This window comes from Gossypium hirsutum, chromosome D10 (assembly GCF_007990345.1).
Source record: "Gossypium hirsutum isolate 1008001.06 chromosome D10, Gossypium_hirsutum_v2.1, whole genome shotgun sequence".
Classification (NCBI taxonomy): Eukaryota; Viridiplantae; Streptophyta; class Magnoliopsida; order Malvales; family Malvaceae; genus Gossypium; species Gossypium hirsutum.
Genome location: NC_053446.1, coordinates 12594084 through 12609826, shown reverse-complemented (window position 1 = coordinate 12609826; position 15743 = coordinate 12594084). Strand labels below are relative to the sequence as shown.

Below are 15743 nucleotides of genomic sequence, written 5' to 3'. Positions count from 1 at the left end.
CTTCGTCTCCGGTGACAGAATCAGTTGTTGAGAAGGCTGGCGGTCCTTTTCTTTTGCTTTTTTGAGCATTTTGAGGCCAGATTTGGGCCTAGGGGGCGAGATCTTAAAAAAACACTTTTTTTAAATTCACCGGCCACCGTGCGCGGCGGCGCCGACGCCGGCGACCGGGGTCCGGCACGGTGACTACCGATCGGAGCTAGGACCGGGGGAGAGGGGTTGAGAGAAAATCTCTCTGTTTTTTTTGGAAGGGATGAAAGTGATTTTTTAAAATAAATTTTTGTATTTAAAGAAGAATGAAACGGCCGTTTTGCTGTTCAAGGTCAGGGACCAAAACGACACCGTTTTGGCCCTGACCCGCGCGGTGACCCGACCCTGAGGGAAGGATTCGCGTGTTTTCTTTCAAGGGTATAATTGCGCGTGTAGTCCTTCGACTCTGCAGCGTTTCAATCAAGCCCCTTTTCGCTATTTTCTTTTATTTTTAATCTAGCCCCATAATTTTATTTTTGTATCAATTTAATCCATCGCAGTGCTGCGTTTTGGGAGTCTTAGTTTATTCACTCTTTTGGTCCCTCCCCTTTTGGCGCGTGTTGCAATCTAATCCTTTTTATTTTAAATTCGCCCAATATTTTCATTATTAGTTCGATTTAGTCCACATTTTAATACTTTCATTATTTTAGTTAGTTATTTCAACGTTATTATTTTTAATATTATTAACTATTGTTAGCTTTATTTTCCTTTTATGTATTTGCTATTATTATATTAATATATTAATTAGTTTTATTTTATTTCCAGCTTTATTTTTAATATATGTATATTTTTATATTTTTTTAATATACTTACATACTCACCTTTTTGTGATACCTATTCTTATAATTTATTTTGCATGTATACATATACTTTTAATATATACATATATATGTCAATATACATTTTTTTAATTTTTATAAATATACATATATTTACCTACCTTTATGTTTTTATATGTTTTAACTTTGTACGCATATATTGGTACATATACATATATTTACCTACCTTTATGTTTTTATATGTTTTAACTTTGTACTCATAATTTTATATATTTTATAATTTGTGTACACATAAATTATCTATATACACTTTTTTTTTGTTTTTGTTTTATTTTTTATAAGTATATATATTCATGTATGTACGTACTTATATATTTGTACATTCTAATTTGTATAGACATATACATACATATTTTAAATATATCTTTAAACATATATAGATTATCATATTTGCTTGTATATATGTATATTTGCATTATTTTTGAACCTTTAATGTACATACATATATGTATATATAGATATATTTTATAACTTATTTATATTCGTATGTGTATATACATAATTATATTTTTCTTATATATTTTTTGATTAACATATATGTCTTCATTTCATTTTCATAAACAATATATACATTTACACATACTTCATGCTTTCAAAATATACATTTTGTTTATACTCTTTATATTTTATAATTTTACATACTTATACATATATATATATATTTTCATATATATATATACATATATATATTTACTTACTCTCCATATGTTTTAAATACATATCTTATATATACCTTTTACTTTATGACTCATATATGTACCAATACATACTTTTTATATTTGATGCTTGCTACATAAGTATGCATGTACGTACACTTATAATTTTTTCATGCATAGTAGTTGTAAAAAGATGTATACGTGCACATGTTTTTCATGGTTTCGTCACCTTATACATATACATGTTATATATCTTTATAATTATATGATTTTTGTTAATATTGTTCACTTATTTATTTACACGTTTATTATTGTGATTAAATTGTTTCAACATAGGACTATGTTGTTACTTCACTTAATCTTATACTTCATTATGTAATTGATTAATTGTTTGAATTGACATAGTAATATGTTCAATAGATTAATTGGTTTAGTAAGTTTGTATATGCATTAGTTAGCAAAATACCAAGTTGCCGTGAAATTATTCGTAATAACATGAACATGAGTTTAGTAATTTTAAGTTAAAGAATGTAAATGATCTAACACAATTATGTCATATTGATTAAAACCCATCTTTTAGAAATCGTGCATTGGATTATTTTACTTTTCGTTTACTTAGTTAAATTAGTTTTAGTTTTTAGATCACTTCTTCAAACCAGCTATTGTTTTCAAAACAAATTTGTTTAATTTTACATTTCATAGTATTTTTCTTTCACAGGGTACGATAACACGACATTTACTTGTCACTTTTTTACTTGTCACTTTATTACTTGTTGCGATTGTGTACACTTGCACATTTTTGTCGTTCAAAAAACAAAACAGGCAGTACAATGTAAATTAAATAATAAAATATACATTGTCATTACCATTACACACTTTCGAAAAAAGAACAGAACATTCAATACTTGAATAACCAATTTAGTACAATGTACACAAGGTATTACAATGGAAAACGAAATAGATAGTACACAATAGGATGACAACAATGATCGTCATTTGAACTGAAACATAAAAAGCACAAAAAAAATCTCATTGCTTCAAAAAACCTATTTTTTTATCAAAGGCAGAGCTTTAAAAACAAAAAAAAAAATAGAGAGTTGAAAGAAAAAAAGTTCAAAAATGGTGGTGTTACCTTTGGGTTGCCAGTCAAGAAGCAAAGTGGTGATTGGTGAACGATGATGGACCGGTGGGTGTGTGGTGGACCGGTGGTGACTAGAGTGGTTAACGATGATGGTGGTGGTAGGTGGGTATTGGAATGGATAAGGGGTTTAGAGGTGTTAATGTTAGGGACCTATTAAGCACATTTTGAAAATGAGTTTCATTTTTTATCCAAGCTTATTTTTCAGGCCTGTATTTTTATCCAAACCCTCCTATGTTTCAAATGAGCCTTTGGCCCTAACCAGGTGGCTCGACTTATTGACAAAAAAAAAAGAGAAAAAATTGTTTAGCAATACGAGAGAGAAAAAAGCTGGTTTAGAAAAATGGGGAAAAAAGAACTCATAAAAATCAAAATTGAATATAAGCATATTTTCTTTTCATTTTACTCTTCAAAAATTAAGTTTGAGTTTATAAAGTTAGTTTGTAATTATTTTTTATTATTTTATATGATAATTAGTAATATGAGATACAAGTTATACTATTTAATAAAAAAATTGTTTTGAAATGGTATGAATTGTTTTAATATGAACTAATATTTTTTATTTTTAATTTACTTTACAGGTTAATAACCAATTCTTTTTATATGTTCATTTCAATTAGGGGTAATTTTACAAATAACAGTTGGTTGTCTATTCAAATCATGCCATCAAATAAGAATGTAAAAGTTGATGAAATGAAACAAAAGATTAGTGCGAAAATTGCTCAACGTTGTGGGAGGAGGATGCTCATACTATTTTACAAATTTCCAGTTTTGTCAAATCCGTGCAAATATAAGGATATGGAACTTGTAGAGGATGATGACGTGGAGACCATGATCAATTGTATTGCTTGTTTAAGAATGTTGAACTAATTGAGTTGTTTGATGAGTTAGCTAATGTTGACCCCTTCAAAATATCACTCCATTAAATCAACAATATGGAGTTTGGGACCCATATACGGAGGTTTCGAGAGTGTTTGTCGATAGGCGGTCGTTTGTACACAAGTTTGACTTTGATCTGAATGTTGGGTGAGTAGAACCATGTGATAATAAAGCAACATTGATATGGGTCGGGAATCCACACAATGCTCTGGCTATGTATAATAACCCTAATCTGGGTCCCTATTTACAGATGCATTTGTTGGTGATTGTTATTGATGCAGATGGTGAAGGACCTGACAATGATGATAGTTTTTGTCACTAGGGTGAAGATTTTAATGACCTCGATCTCAATGAGGTCTCGAATGATATCGATGACGAAGGAGGAAGCGATAATGATAATGTATACACCCCTTTGCTCGGGAACCCGACTCATGACATTGTCATACGCAATGACCTTGCCGCCAATGTGACCAATCGGTCACGAGCTCCCCCTCCCCCACAGAAACAACTTTGTTTTCCTGATAGGCCATTTAAAAAAAAATTAAAGTGGTGCCATTTGAGTCCTGACACGTTGATGACACCAATAAAAAATATCTTTTCATATTTTTCTCTCTCCGTGTATACTTATGAAAATACAAGTATTTTTAGAAATACGCAGGCGGCACCATTTTTTTTAAACATCATGGTTGCATCATTATTAGGAAAAAAGTTGGGTGGTGCCACCAATGTGTCAGGCAGCACCGAGAAATGTTGTAGCAAACGCCCCATTTTTGTAATTAATCTTTTCCCCAACCCATTCCTGTATTTAATTAATTTTTAGTATTATTTTTATAAAAAAATCCAAAATTTGTGGGCCTATTATTTATAATTATTAAAGTAAACAAATATTATGATAAAAATATATAATATTTGTCTAGTTAATTTACTTATTTGATTAAAATTTTAATTTTTGTAAAAAAAAAGAATTGTAAGTATAAATTAATAAAAATATTAATATTTTTATTTAAAATGAAACATTATAATGTTAAAATATTTTATAAAATATTTTTATTGTTGTGTCTTGTTGCACTCGTATTCTAATTTTTTAAAAATTGCCACGTAGTTGTGTCCATATTGCGTCATACTTGTATTATGTGTTTGTGTTCGTGCTTCATAGGTAATGGGTTTAACAAAAATGTATAAAATATTATTTTTACCTTGATCAATTATTTTCTCCTCATTTACACACAAAAAAATATAAAATTTTTAATAAACACTTAATGGTAAAATGGACGAAACTTTTAACAAAAGGACCATTTTGCTCCAATTTGAAATATACAGGACTAGTCTGTTCATTTTATTAGCAGGGTACCAAAATACAATCCGGAGTATGGTACAAAGAAAAAACTTTTAACAAAATGGACGAAACTTTTGACTCTCTTTTTTTGGAACCAAGGTAACTTTCATATTTGTTTACAATCTAAAATAATAATAATCCTTTCAATATTGGTAGTTACCCATCTCAACAATATAATCATATCATGTTTAGATTTATCAATGCAATCCTAATAGATTGAGATAAAAGCATAATTGGATATTGATTCGATCACTGTTCAGATTTTGATCACATTTGGATGCTAATTGTTTTTTACTTGAATTACAAATCTATGTTGCTATGTAACAACTAATGTGAGAAGTTGCAATTAATGTCTTATGATTTAGTCTATATTTTGTATTTCATAAGTTAATGTCCTTGTATATAATTGCCTATATGGATCTTAATCTTCATTGTTCAAGCCGTTTAATCTTCATTGTTTTTTAAGTAATAATGTCTCAAATATTTTTAGTTATGAGTATAATGATATGAATCGTCAAGCACCCAAAAATATATGAAAAATAAAAAAAATCATGCTCATATTCAACCCTCATATTACGTAAAGATCACCTATCTGTTATTAAAAATACATTTCAATATCAAATGATTCTCATAAGATAGTATGAGAAATGATGGAGAAAAAAAAAGAAATCATTTTCAATGAATTTTTTATGATAACAATGCGGGAAAGGCACATGTTTAGGAAAATGCTCTTGGCACATTTTAGCGGGACTGTTGAACATTGAAGATTTTTCTTGTTGATTTTTGCAATTTATTTATCTTTCGATTCTTCTTCTTTCTAAATCTTTGTTGATTGTTGTTCAATTGTTTGTTGATAAAGGAAGTTTTAATGGATTGAAGGAAGTTATTTGAAGCTAGCACAAACCAAGCCTTATATTTTTTCCTTACCCAATTTTGAAATCACTGTTAAGTCACCAAGCGAGATTTTTGAGGAAGGTATTAGGATTGGGCAACATTCTCACTAGCTCGAGTCCGGCTACCAGACCGGATGAGGGGTGTTATAGCACCAATTTCTTTGATTAATATTCTTATTGAAAACAAACTGAATGAAAGCAATTATGAGAAGTGGAAACGAAACCTCCACATTTTCATCAATCTCTCATTCCTCTTAATTCCTAAATATTTTTATGTCAGTTAACCTTAAATTCTTGGCTGAGTGATAACAAATTGCTATAAAAGTATCTTGGATGCCACAAATGCTTTGGATGTTGTTTGTTTGGAAAATGAAATAAAAATTGCCCAAATATGGTTGTTTCACCTATTAAGGTTTAGAAAATAAAAATGAGATTGTTGAAAAAGAAGTTCCTAAAGGTACTACTGAAGATCCTTTTGTAAATGATGCAGAGACCTGAAGAGAAATGGTGTTATATAAGAAATAAAGAATGGTGATTCTTCCATGAAAGAAATTTTTACCTTAAGGAAAGGAAAATGTACCATAATTGGTTCTAGTAATATATTTACCTTGTTAAATGCAACTTGTGAATAGATGATTCTTCAGTTAATGGATCTGATGCAGCTCTTAAGCATCAAGTAGAGGTGGCATCTTCAAAATCACCAAGGAAGCCTAGAGCAACTTTAATAGGATCGTTAAATTTGATATAATAAATTAAGACTAAAAAGAAGAGACACAGAGAAAAAGTTAAAAGGAAAAATATGGTGGTTTTACCTACCAGTGAAGGTATGCTCGATAATCCTTCTTTATGCTGGTTTCATTTTAGGATATACAAGGATTTAACATTCCTCTAAAGCATAAATTATAACTCATAGAATTAGGCATTTGCATATTGATATGTCTTGTCTAATTGAAACTGGAGTTAAGCAGGATTAAGCTCAAGCTATTCTTGGTAGATTTTCAGAACTAGAGGTGTTTATCTAGTTATAATGATGTTGATAATGGGAGGATTTAGGTGCTTTAGGAGGAGGGATTTGATATTGATTTTATTGTTTTATCTTATTGATGTATTACTTTTTGTACCAAATATCATACCAAAGAAATTTATATGATAGTTTTTATAGAAGCAATAGTGGAGTGGACAAGAAAAGGCCTTGGCTTAATTTAGCAAGTATTAAACATATTGTTGGACCAAATTCATAGTTGTTGGCTAGTAATTAAGATATCATTGTATCTCCTTAGGGAAGTTTTTATTAAAGTGCAATTTATCTAGTTACTGATGATATGATAGAATTTCAAGATTGTCTTACTACACTAGGGGTGGTTGATTATACATATAATAGACCTATCTTGGCAAAACCACCAATAAGAAAGGTATCTTGCAAGGACGTTAGATAGGATTTTGGTTACTCCTAAATGAATAAATGCATTGTCTCACACTTAGGTTGAATTCTCAACACCTGGAGTTTGAAATCATTCCACTACAATTCTATGGCTAGTCATACCTATTTCTTACCCTAAACAATTCAAGTTCTTCAATTTCTAGTCCAAACATTAGGAGTATTTAAGAATTTTTGAGAAATCTTGACAAGATGTGGCATTTGGAAACCTTGTGGAAAAGTTGTTTCAAAAGCTTTAAAGGCTTAAAAAAGAGAAATGTAACATCCCGATTTTGGGACTAGTCGGAACAGTGGTTTCGGGACCACAAATTCGATGAGAAAAAATTTATTTTTACTATATTTTTATGGTCTACAATTTCACGAAATGATTTCATGAAAATTTCGTTTAAAAATTTCGACGTTTGAGCACTCAATTTAGTCAAAAGGACTAAATTGTAAAAGTGCAAAAGTTGAGTTCTACATGTTAAATGTGTCCAATTGTTATGAAACTTTAAATTGGAGGTCCTTATATGGTAATTAGACCATTGGTTAAGTTGGTAGACAAAAATGGACATGAGATAAGTGAAATAGGAAATTTTTAAGTTAGGGGCAATTTGGTAATTCAGTAATAAAAAGAATTAAAAAGGGAAAAAGATGGCAAAATGTTCTCATCTTCTCCATGGTGAACGAAAATAGCAAGGGGGAAGCCATAGTTAGGGTTTTCCAGCTTCCAAGCTCCATAATCAAGAAGAACGGAATCCAGGGTTAGAGAAAGGAAAGAATAAGGTTGAAGACTAAGTGAATGGATTTGGCTATATTTTGTACCGAGGTAAGTTTACGGTAAATAAATGCAATATTTCAATAATTATTATTAATGCTTCTATTTTCCAGCAATTATGTATTTATTTCATGAAATCATTTAATATTGACTCAAGTATTAGATGACAGAGAATTAGTGCTAAAAAGTCCCGTTGAAACTTTTGGAATGTATCGGATACAAATGTCATGACATTTGGGTAAAGAGATCCCATGTAAGACCATGTCTGGGACATGGCATTGGCATCATTGAGGTTATGAGAGGTCCCATGTAAGACCATGTCTGAGACATGGTGTTGGCACCGATATGAGAGGTCCCATGTAAGACCATGTCTGGGACATGGCGTTGGCACCAAGATGAGAGGTCCCCCGTAAGACCATGTCTGGGACATGGCATGGGCACCGATATGAGAACTCTCATGTAAGACCATATCTGGGATATGGCATTGGCAGTAAAGGAAACATCCCATGTAAGACTATGTCTGGGACATAGCTTTGGCATGTTATTATCAGACAGGAGACCCGAGTATCCTTAGTATTCCAAGTGGTTCAACGAGCTAGTAAATAGACTATGTTACATGAAAGTTCAGGTAAAAGCATAATAGACAAGTTAAGGTGAGTTATAAAGATTAATAGTATCTCAGTTATCAGTTGAGAAAATAAATTTCAACGAGGAAGAAGTAAGTTATAATCATGAGTTGTTTAAGCAAGCAAGTAAGCAAGTAAGGGAGTAAGTAAAGAAGAAAGTAAAGATCATGAGACTTGATGATAATTTATGAATACAATTATTTGTGACAAATGTTGTTATTTATTTACTTGTAAACTTACTAAGCTTTATGCTTACTTCCTTTATTTTCCTTCTTTCTTTTATAGTGTCGCCAAGTCAGTTCGGGGATCACAAGGACGTCGGAGTTCGTCTCACACTATCTACAGATATCTCGGTATTATGTGATTTTGAAACGTGTAAAGTTATGGCATGTATAGGGACTTAGTCATTTTGAGTGTGTTCATATGATATGGCTAATGTTTAGCTATTAAAATGGATAAGCAAGAATATGTTTGGTATTATGTATACCTAGGTGATAGTTTATACCTAGAAATTGTGAAAAAGTAAAAATTTGCAATGAAACAGATTTCAGACAGCAGCAGTGACGTAAAAATTTGCAATGAAACAGATTTCAGACAGCAGCAGTGACGTGACTTTGAAAAATCACCAAAGATAGTATAAAATGAATTATAGGGTGAATGATATATAGAATTAAATCTTATTGAGTCTATTTTCATAAAAAAAATAACGATGTAGAAAAAGGAATTTTATATTCTGATATATGTGGATTTTAATTAGATATGGTCAGAACTGTTTTTGGAGTCCCCTGTTCTGACTTTAGAAAATCATTAAAAATTGTACAAAAATATATGAGTTTTAATTTATATGTCTAGATTCCTTAATGAGTCTATTTTCTGTAGAAACAAGTTATAACACCATATTAAAATCATACAATGAGAAAATTTAATTTTAGCGACGAGAGGTCAGGACAGTCAAACAGTAAAACATGGAAGATTTTAACTAATAAACTGTACTAATTGACTGAACCAAAAATTCTAAAAAATTTATGGTAAGAAGATATATGATTCTAGTTTCAGGGAAAATTTACGGATCTAAATTTCGAGTTTCGTAGCTCGAGTTATAATTAATTTAGCAACTACTACGCGATTGGACAGCTTTGTTGTAAATAGTGAAATTAATTTTAAAAGCAAATTTTTATGCCTCAAACTAGTAAGCTAAGTCAAGTAACGCCTCGTGCTCGATTCCGCAACGGTCTCGGGTAAGGGGTGTTACAGTTGTAGTCTTTAAATTTTAATTAATTTGAAATTTTTCTACAAAAATTCAAGCAAAAAGAAAAGGAGTTGGAGGAGGTCCAATTAGCTACTCATTTTTCCAATTTTGATCTTGACAAGAAAAAAAGAGAATAAGTTAAAGACTAAGATGTTTTAGCTATTGACTATTGAAGAAATTTTTTTATAGACAGAAGACAAAATCTAGCTAGATTTGTGAAGGGGGTCAAAATACCAATTTTTTTACAATATGATTTTTGTCAAATGGAGCTAGTAGACTATCAAGACTTTGACTGATGGAGAGGGAAGCAAGCTAGAAACTTTTGAGAAAATCTCAAGTAAGATTATAAGTTTCAATAAATGTTGATTGGTATAGCTGATGAAAATGTTACCAAATGCTCAGTATAGCTTTTTAAAGAGTTTTTACAGTCTTCATTATCTGATGTTGCTCAAGAGAAATTAGTTAGAGAGAAGGGAAGACATAGAGGCATGCATGTTTGAGAAAAATAATGAGAAGGCTCCAAGGCCTAATTGATACACTTTTCATTTTTTTTTCAAAATTGTTTGGACCACTATAGGGCAATATCTAACTAATGGAAGTTGTTATTTTATGAGACCTCTAAGTTACTTCCTACTTTTAACTCTACATATGTGGTGTTAGCTCCAAGGTGCCAAAATCCCATTCATTTTAAGAATTTTAGGTCAATTTCCTATTGACCGATGGTTTGCAAATGCATAACTAGGATTTTAGTGAAAAGAATTGCAAGGTTGCTTCCTAGTTTTCTTCTTGTTATCTACCTTTATTCAAGGCAGGAATATCACTAACAACACTATGTTAGCTCATGAGATTGTTAGAGGCCACAACAACTTATCTCCAATATGTGCGTTAACAATTAACCTTCAAGAAACTTTTAATCTATGTAGCTGGGATTTTGTCTTTTTTGTCCTTGAGGTAACAAGTTTTCCTACACATATAGTGGGTTGGATTAGTTATTGTGTCACAGCCTTAAGGTTCTCTATTTCTGTTAATGGAGGCTTAGTGAGGGTTTTTAGAGGAGCTAGAGGAATAAGAATGGGAGACCCACTGTCTCCATACATCTTTTTCATATCAATGAATGTTTTATCTCGACTATTAAATGTTTCTATGGGGCATGAATATTTTTAAAGTTTTATCCAAAATGCTATAGTAGAGTTAACCCATTTAACTTCTTTTAAAGATAATTTATTAATCTTCACTAGGGTCATTGTGGATCCAACTATAGGGGATATGGAACACTTTAACTTCTTTTTACCAAATCTCAAGGCTTCAATTAAGTTCTTCTAAGAGTGAAGTTTCTATGGACATGGACGATATGCATATGATTATTGGTTTAAGATAGTGAGCTCTTTGTGAGATATTTGAAAGTGCCTCACAATGAGACTATTAATGAGATTTTGCACTCCCTACTAGAGAGGATTTGCAAAAATAAAAATAAAAAATATTAGTTGGTTAACAAAACAATTACGGTATGTGGGGAGAATGCAACTCATACTGGTTGTGCTTTTTAATACTCAAAATTATTAGTGTTATCAATTCAATCCACTGAAAGGTTGTTTTTAAAAAGAATGAATCAAATTTTTGCCAATTGAGAAGGAAATATATTATAGTCGAGGGCACTAGGGTCAATTGGAGTTAGATCTACTCACCCAAATCAAAAGGTGGGTTGGGCATGAAAACTTTGGTAGAGTGGAGAAAAACTAAGAATTGCTTAATTAACTACTAAAGAGGGCTTATTATGAATTGCTTAACTACAAGCGTATGTTTTGAGGGGTATTTAATTTTGGCATACGTTAGCTAGTGGAGGTAAAAGCTAAAATTGGAGGAAATTATTGCAGCTAAGGGAGGATTCTACTACTGCTATGAGCCTATTAACTGATGGTAGCAGCAAATTACCTATTACAAAAATTCGAGAAGCAAAGGTACTTGGCATGAGCTAACATGGTTTTTCTATATTGATAGGTATAGAATCCATCAAAAATAATATTCTTACGCCTAAATAGTATATAAATAATAGTATAGGGAGTAATGTCCATCCCACAGTGACTAGGATATCTAAAATTGTCCATCGATTTAACCAGGTTGCACAATCAGGCACCTGTTGTGCCCAGAAGGTGTGACGATCTGTGCAAAAAACAAAAAGGGAAAATTAAAGCTGATTAAAGTGAAAATATTAAAATCAAAATAACTATAAAAATAAATATAATCAAAATTAAGTTGAATAAATTGATGTGATGATATTCTAGTTTCATGCTCAATTTTAGCTTCGGTTTCAAATCAATCCTTGATAACAAGTCTTTTCCTTCAATTGATAGTGGTCGAGAATACCTCAGACCACCAACCTTTCCGTGTGTAAATTAATTGCGGGAACACCCAACAACTAACCCTTACTAAATGAACAACCATGAAACACTGTTCACGATTTAGCTCTTCAGTAGCCTTGCAAACTAGAAGGGCCCAACTTGAACCAACGACCTCAACCGTGTAAGTCATTTAAATTCTCTCACTATTTCACTTAATGGATCCAACCAACCACTTAATTAGATACGCCAATGTGTTCTTCGGTAGACCGAATACAATAGACAATCGCATTGGTTTTCCGACTATCAATATCAACATTGAATCAATGAGCTCTTTTTAACTTGGTGTCAATACAATTTTATGAGATGATGATGTCTCATTAACAATAGAAATAACAAACACTGAAAAAAAGATTTTTAGGTACGATTTCGAGTCTCACAATTCTAAAAACTAAATAAAAATCGACCTAAAGCTAAACCAAACTATTTCATAAAATTAAAGAACAATAAAAGGAAATATAAAAAAGGAAAAAAATTGTTTAAAAAAGAAAAAGAAAACAAAAATGATTTGGTTTTGCGTAAATGTGCATCCCCTTGGCTTTTTTACCCAACTAACCCAAAACAATAAATATTTACGAAAATGATCCAAGTTAAAAAAAAACTATAACCAAAACTACTTGAAATATATAATGTCAAGCGGTGTCTGCACCCCGATGGCCAGCACCAAAGTCCAACATCGTGCAATCATTACTTTATGTTTGAGTCGGGGATAAAATAATTGTTTTTTTTTGTGCTGGCCATGACATAAGTATTTCTTCGAGTACTTTTTTAAAAATAATGGTATTTCCATGTTCAAAAAAAATTTCAATAGGTTCTAGCATGTAGGTGGCCGACACTAGGGAAAATTTTCAAAAAAAATTTTGTCAGTGTTTTTTGGTGTCGGCAGTTCATATTTAGAAAAAAAAAAGTTTGTCAAAGTTGGTGTGGAGTTCTCGTTGCCGGCACCGGTGTGATTTTTGGAAAAAAATTTGTCGGCGTGCTTTGGTTGCAGGACCCGTTGACCCTTTTTTTTCAAAAAAAGGCCTAAAACACTTGAGAAAATGAAAAGATTTGGGAAGAAGAGAAAAAAAAAAAGGAAGAGAAGAAGAAATAAATTGGGGAAATAAAAAGACTTATGGTAAAGTATGGAAAATTTAGGGGAAATTAAAGAGGTCCTCAATTGTAGTAAGGGGAAATTAATGTGTTCTTTTTCTTTTCAAATTCCAATGAAAGAAAAGATTGAATATTGACCCCAAATAAAAGAGTTTAAATGGCCAAAATTATCATGCAACACGAAAAAAAAAAGATTATGTAGCTAATGTGAAATCACATTTTATTTAATGATGATGATAAATATAGAGCTGTGTCCATTTCTCAATTTAAAACAACGTATTAATAAAACTCACCATTTAAAAGAAATCACATTTTACTTTTCATTTTCCCAATTTATTTCTTATTCTTTTCCTCTCTTTTTCCTTAGTCTTTTCATTTTCTCAAAAATCACATCGGTGCCGACACCAACACTAACAAACTTTTTTAAAAAAATATGAACCGATGCCAGCACCAAAAAGTACCGACAATTTTTTTTTGAAATTCTTTTTCGGTGTCAATCACCTACATGCCGACACCTATTAAAAAAATTTTGAACAGGGAAATACCAGTATTTTTTAAAAAGTACTCGAAAAAAATACATACGGGTGTTGGCCATGGCAGTGTCGGCACCAAAAAAAAAATTTATCCTTGACTCAATTACAAAGTGATGATTACACGATGATGGACTTTGGTGTCGACCATCGGGGTGTTGACACCGCCTGACACTATAGTTTTCAAGTCATTTTTGTTATAATTTTTCAACTTGAATCATTTTCGTAAATATTTATTCTTTTTGGGTTAGTTGGGTAAAAAAGCCCATGCCCTCCTAATTCAAATATATATATGAATATAGTATTATAATATTTCGTTTATATTCCATTCATAAATAGTGTTAGTATTGTATTTATTTTGAAAAAAAAATCTTTAATATTTTTTTGGTAAAGAAAACTAAATTCAGGAAATTAAATTACACTAACTAAATCAAAACAACCTTTAGACTTATCATTAGCTATGTCCTCGATCAAGTTGGGGGCAACTACCTCTATCACATTAATACCCTTTGAATCTCCATGTACCATCTTGGTAATCTGATCTGCAATTTGATTAGCTTCCCTAGGAACATGTGAGACCACCCAATGCTTGTTATCCTTGAGCAACTGATGAATGCGTTTAACTAGTACTGACATCGAAAGGTTCGAATTCTTTGTCTGCAAACTCTCAACCACCTCTACACTATCAGTATGAATCAAAAGTCTGTCCAAACCTCTGTCTCGTATCAATGTTAACCCATCTAGAATGCCCTATAGTTTAGCATAACAAATCGAGCAAGTCCCCAATGAGTGATTAAAACCCACGACCCATTCCCCCAAATGGTTCCATACCACACCCCCTACTAAAGCAGAGCCTGTAAACAAATTAATAGTGCCATCAATGTGCAAATGAAGCCAATTACCTGGAAAGTGATTCTTCTGAGTGTTGGTACACCTTCAACTCCCGACTTCCTTTTGTGTAGCCCAAACTTGTTTTGCCCATGACATAGAAACCTTCACAACCTCCTCAGCTTTCCACGAAATTCCTTGGAAAACATAAAGGTTCCTATTCTTCCAAATATGCCACCCAATAAGACCAAACAAGCTAGCCCAACGAACTTCAGTCGAAACCATAAACTTGTGAGACTGTAAATTCGAAACTAGCCAATCAAAAAGGTTAGAATTGAAAAAACCAGTAGCCGGGCTCCTTGGCACCACTTGCTCCCACACCTCATTCACCGCTAGGCAATCTCGTAAAACATGAAGGGTGTCTTCAACTACATGACCACATACCGGGCATGATGCATCTTGTCCAATGCCTCTCCTTACACGTTCCAAGTTGTGCCTCTCCTTACACGTTCCAAGTTGGTAAGGAGACGTTGCTTGAGGGTAAGCCAAAGGAAGAAATGTACTCTCTGAGGTCCCTTAAATCCCCAAAGTGTTTTCCACGTTGGATCTTTAGTATTCCAACTATTCTCTTACAAAGAGCAGTAAGCACTCTTAATCGAGAAATCACCTTTGGAACTTGGTAACCAAGAAATCCTATCTGATCCAGCATCAAGATGAGGAAGGGGAATACTCACTAAAAGCAGAATAATATCTTCAATGACCCAAATGCGAAAGAGATCAAGATTCCAAGCGCCATCAGGAGTAACCATATCTTCAAGATAACAATCTGGTTCCAAAGACCAAGTTGAAGTTATCACTTTAAATAAGGGTGCAATATGTGGGATCCACGAATCATGCCAAACCCAAATAGATTTTCCATCCCCTACCGACCAAATTAAATTATCTCTAAGCAACAACCACACCGTAGATAATCCCTTCCAAAGAAAAGAGCTATTATGATGCAAGATGCTATCCGAAAGAATATCTTGCACCCCATTTTATTAATTTGTTGTTTATTTG

The 15743-nt window shown here is 32.1% G+C and overlaps 1 long non-coding RNA gene across 1 annotated transcript; it reads right to left on the bottom strand.

Annotated features, from left to right (window-relative positions):
- Positions 1-11806: 11806 nt before the first annotated feature.
- LOC121222399 (uncharacterized) lies at positions 11807-15434 on the bottom strand. Its single transcript, XR_005919685.1, has 2 exons — positions 14759-15434; positions 11807-11998 (listed from the first exon to the last, which is right to left on the bottom strand). It is a non-coding gene; the product is annotated as an uncharacterized lncRNA (long non-coding RNA).
- Positions 15435-15743: the final 309 nt, after the last annotated feature.